A 5,708-nucleotide genomic window follows, 5' to 3' on the forward strand; every position below is an offset into this window, starting at 1 on the left:
GGCATTGCCTTTCTTTGGGATTGGAATGAAAACTGACCTTTTCCAGTCCTCTGGCCACTGCTGAGTTTTCCAAATTTGCTGGCATATTGAGTGCAGCACTTTCACAGCATCATCTTTCAGGATTTGAAATAGCTCAACTGGAATTCCATCACCTCCACTAGCTTTGTTCGTAGTGATGCTTGCTAAGGCCCACTAGACTTTGAATTCCAGGATGTCTGGCTCTAGGTGAGTGATCACACCATTGTGATTATCTTCGTCGTGAAGATCTTTTTTGTACAGTTCTTCTGTGTATTCTTGCCACCTCTTCTTAATATCTTCTGCTTCTGTTAGGTCCATACCATTTCTGTCCTTTATCGAGCCCATCTTTGCATGAAATGTTCCCTTGGTATCTCTAATTTTCTTGGAGAGATCTCGAGTCTTTCCCATTCTGTTGTTTTCCTCTATTTCTTTGCATTGATCTCTGAGGAAGGCTTTCTTATCTCTTCTTGCTATTCTTTGGAACTCTGCATTCCGATGCTTATATCTTTCCTTTTCTCCTTTGCTTTTCGCTTCTCTTCTTTTCACAGCTATTTGTAAGGCCTCCTCAGACAGCCATTTTGCTTTTAGTAACTTAAAAGCAAACCTACCCTCTTAGTAACTTTCAAATATACAATGTACGTGTGAGTCACTCAATCGTGTCCAACTCTTTGTGACCTCATCATCTGTCCATGGAATTCTCTGGGCAAGCACACTGGAGTGGGTTGCCATTCCCTTCTCCAGGGGACCTTCCCAACCCAGGGTGGAACCCAGGTCTTCTGCATCGTAGGCAGATTCTTCACCAGTTGAGCCGCCAGGGAAGCCTAGGAATACGGTGCTGCGCGCCAGCCCACAGTCCCCGTGCTGCACAGCAGTCCCTGGAGCTCATTCATATTTACGACTGGGAGGCTGCACCCTTCGATCAGCATCTCGCCCCCCACAACACCCCAGTTCCTGGCAGACACTGCTCTGCTCTGTTTCTTTGGGTTTGGCCTGTTCAGGTTCCATGTATAAGTGAAATCATTTCTTATTTGTCTTTCTCTGTGGAGATTATTTTTGGGACTTTCTGACATATGATCAATGCATAGAGACCTGTTAGGGATCCAGGAATTTTTTGCTATCAGTTTGGTTTATTGATACACAAGTTCATTAGAGCTTGGGATCCCCATAGAAGGAATTCTAAGCCCACACCAAACTTCCTTTGCAGCTCTCAGGAATCAAAAACCTTCATTTACCGTTAGAGAAGTTGAAAGGATGCTAAATAACTGTCTTCAAAGCCTGGAAAATGCTTAGCTAAAAATCATAATGAAGGTTTAAGAAAATGGTTATTACTAAATGTTACACAACACTGAGTATTACCATAACCCTTGCCAGTCACTCTGATGGGGGCGCCAAAGAAAGTCAAGCCGCTCAGTCGTGTCCAATTCTTTGCGATCCTATGGACTGCAGCCCACCAGGCTCCTCTGTCCGTGGGATTCTCCAGGAAAGAATACTGGAGTGGGTTGCCGTGCCCTCCTCTAGGGGATCTTCCCAACCTAGGGATCAAACTCAGGTCTCCCGCATTGCAGGCAGATTCTTTACCGTCTGAGCCGCAGTCCACAAAGTGGCACTAGAGTCAGCCTCAGTCAAGGGCCCTCGCTCTAAATCATCAGGGGAGGAGAGTTTGCAAATTATGAGCATATGAGTCAAAGCAAATGTTTGGAATCAGACAGAACTGGGCTCAAATCCTACCGTACCACTTTCTGCCTGTGTACAATCCTGTCTACTTTGGCACATAGTAAATGCTCAACAAACTGTGACCAATACATTAATCACTCCAGTGAATCATGCTTCCTTCAATGACATACATTATTAACATTTCAAAGGGTGCACCCTTTGCCAGCCAAACCTCCTTTATGGGAGATCTAACACTCTGGGTGTTGAGGAAGAGTCTAAGGTACCCATGTGACTTATGCTATCACAATAGGTCAGTGTGGTCACTCGTCACAAAGTGTGGTCAGCGGGCCACTGCCCCAGGGTCACGGATAATGTATGTTTGTGCAACTGGTTTCTGGTGGGCAGAAGTCAGGCTGTGCTGGTCAGGACTGGCCAGACCATGGTGCAGAAACAGACAGAAACTAGACGGTCAGCGAGTCCACCTTGAAAGGCTTACCTCTGGCTCTGAGTGTCCTCTGGGGCATCTCATGCTCACCAGGGCTCAGGGACGCAGGGTGCTCCTCTCTGGTGGCTCCACCGTGGAGACGAAGCCTCTCGATGTTGACGTGGCAGGTGAAGCCCATCAGGGTGACTCCTGGCACATCCACTCACCGTCTATCGGCCAGAACCTGTCGCAGGACTCCATCCACTGCCGAGAGCTGAGAAGAAAGGTGAGGAGGGTGGATATCAGGTGAACATGAAATGTCTCTGTCTTACTCACTGAATCTTCTCCAGGGTTAGGATCTAGGACACTATACTTTCGAACTCCCCGGATGACAGAATTCAAAGTTATAGGGCGGTGATTATCTACTGCTGGCAGTGTTCCTTTATGGGATAAGTAATTTGAAACAATGGAAATGAGAGAGTGGCTCTGTCAGTCTAATAATTAGAATGAGAGTCTGAGAGTCTAAGACATTAGGCTCCTTTCTAGCTCTTATGTAAGTGAAGCTCTTAGGCACAGTCGCCTCTCAAATCTTTTCTGGCCCAGCCTCTCCACTGCCTTCGAACTGTTGTATACTCAGCCAGGTTCTCACAAGCCTCAAAGTGTTCATTTTTACCAAGTCTGTCCCCATGTCCTGGGACATTACCGATACCCACCCTCCCAGGGAAATTCCAAGGCTTTGTGACTTGGGGGTCTTCCTGAACTTTTCCTTTTCCTCTTCCTTAACTATTCCTGTAAATAAAATTATTAAACACACACACACACAGACAGGAAAAGTTAAGGAAGTTATTATATTATTTTAAATATATTTTTAATTGTTATTTATTTTAAAATTATATTTATTTTTTATTTTTGGCTGTGCTGGATCTTCATTGCTGCTCGGGCTTTTCTCTAGTTGCAGCGAGCAGGGGGCAGGGTGGGGAGCACACTCCAGCTGCGGTTTGCAGGCTTCCCTTTGCAGGGACCTCTCCCGTTGCAGAGCACAGGTGTCAGGGCGCACAGGCTTCAGCAGTTGTGGCAAAAGGCTCGGTCGTTGCGGCTCTGGGCTCAGTCATTGCAGTCCTGGGCTCGGTGCTCCGAGGGCCGAGGGATCTTCTCGGACCAGGGATCAAGCCCACGTCTCCTGCGTTGGAGGGTGGACTCTTCACCACTGAGCCACCAGCAAAGCCCTCTATTTATTTTTTAATATTCATTTATTTATTTGGCCGCACTGGGTCTCAGTCGAGGCCTACGCGATCTTTAATTGCAGCATGTGGAATCTAGTTCCCTGATCAGGGATTGAACCTGGGCTCCTACAATGGGAGTGCGGAGTTGAAGTCACTGGACCCCCGGGGATGTGCGCTTTTTCTGTTTTTCTGACGTCCCAAAGGCAGGGACCAGGACTGCATGTCTGCCCTTAAGCACACACTGTGCTGTCCCCTCCCTTCCTCCATCCATGGGCCCCCTGCCCAGCTCCAGCTTCTCCTTCTCTGGCATTGCCCTCAGGGTGATGACCTCGCCTTCACCACAAGCCCGTTTTCACTCTGTGGGACTCAGAAGACTCCTCTCAACCCCTCAGCCTTTTGGAGCCCACTACCCCACCGCTGTCTCCTCGGACTTCTCTCAGGGTCCCTGTCGCCGCTTCTCTGCATCTGGGGCACTGGGAGCCCCACAAGGGCGGAGAGCAGCCTGCCCCTCTCAGGACAGGTCCCCTCAGGACTGGTCCCCTCTCAGGACTGATCCCCTCTCAGGAAAGGTCCTCTCAGGACTGGTCCCCTCTCAGGACTGATCCCCTCTCAGGACAGGTCCCCTCTCAGGACTGATCCCCTCTCAGGATTGATCCCCTCTCAGGACAGGTCCCCTCTCAGGACTGATCCCCTCTCAGGACAGGTCCCCTCTCAGGACTGATTCCCTCTCAGGACTGATCCCCTCTCAGGACTGGTCCCCTCTCAGGACAGGTCCCCTCTCAGGACTGATCCCCTCTCAGGACTGGTCCCCTCCCAGGACATGTCCCCTCTCAGGACTGGTCCCCTCTCAGGACAGGTCTCCTCTCAGGACTGGGTCCCCTCTCAGGACAGATCCCCTCAGGACAGGTCCCCTCTCAGGACTGGTCCCCTCTCAGGACAGGTCCCCTCTCAGGACTGATCCCCTCTCAGGACAGGTCCCCTCTCAGGACTGATCCCCTCTCAGGACAGGTCCCCTCTCAGGATAGGTCTCCTCTCAGGACTGATCCCCTCTCAGGACAGGTCTCCTCTCAGGACCGGTCCCCTCTCAGGACAGGTCCCCTCAGGACAGGTCTCCTCTCAGGACCATGTCCCCTCTCAGGACAGGTCCCCTCAGGACTGATCCCCTCTCTGGACAGGTCTCCTCTCAGGATAGGTCTCCTCTCAGGACAGGTCCCCTCAGGACTGATCCCCTCTCAGGACTGGTCCCCTCTCAGGACAGGTCCCCCCTCAGGACAGGTCCCCTCTCAGGACTGGGTCCTCTCAAGACTGATCCCCTCTCAGGAATGATCCCCATCAGGACAGGTCCCCTCTCAGGACTGATCCCCTCTCAGGACAGGTCCCCTCTCAGGACTGATCCCCTCTTAGGACAGGTTCCCTCTCAGGACTGATCCCCTCTCAGGCCTGGTCCTCTCAGGACTGGTCCTCAGGGTCTGACACCACACTCAGCACCCAGTGGGCATGAAGGGACAGAGGACTGGGTGGAGTGGGGCGCCCCACGGGGTCTGGCACCCGGTAGGCACCACATAAAGTGTATAGAATGGAGTACATGGCTATCCAACAATCCTCTTCCACTTACGTGTCTCGAATATCCATGAAAGTCTTTCATCAAACCCCAAATAATAAACTAATTAAAACTGACTGTTCATCTGCACGGAAACAGCACTTTTTCTTTGAGGATTTGATAAGCAAAACCATCTTCACTGGAAACCGTGTCCTGCAGCCATGATCCAAGATGAGAACAAGAGGTGGAACGAATCATCGTGTTCAGGGCATCTGAGGAGTACCCTTCTGCAAGGAGAGCTCCGTTTTAATTTGCAGACAAATAATTTTGAGTAAAGCCAAGTAAATTAAAAGTAAATTGCATGAGTGAACTAATTCCCAGTTCAAGAAGGGCTAACAAATTAAAGTGATATGGTTTTTCTTAATTCACAATATAATTCATAAATATTTGGGGGAGTTAAAATAGTAGTGTTAATATTTCTTACATTAATGAGCATCAACAACAGTATTTACCTACATATAATAAATAATGAGCAAGAAATATATTCACAATGTATTTCTAGGAGCATGTTTGTATTTCTAGGATCCATTTACATTATACAATCTGTCTCATGTCATAAATCATAATACAATTTTGTTACAAAGGTTTTCTTTTGTCTAGGTATATTCTTTTCACATTTTTAAGGCAAGACTTATCACCTCTACTTACCAAAGATTTCCAAAAAATGACCCTCAAATAGGAGACTCTACAAGAGAGGGTAGTGTTCTAATAATGTAGAGATAAAAAAGCCTCTTGATGAAAGTGAAGGAGGAGAGTGAAAAAGTTGGCTTAAAGCTCAACATTCAGAAAA

The sequence above is a fragment of the Bison bison genome, unplaced genomic scaffold (genome assembly GCF_000754665.1).
Source record: "Bison bison bison isolate TAMUID 2011002044 unplaced genomic scaffold, Bison_UMD1.0 scf7180017864213, whole genome shotgun sequence".
Lineage (NCBI taxonomy): Eukaryota > Metazoa > Chordata > Mammalia > Artiodactyla > Bovidae > Bison > Bison bison.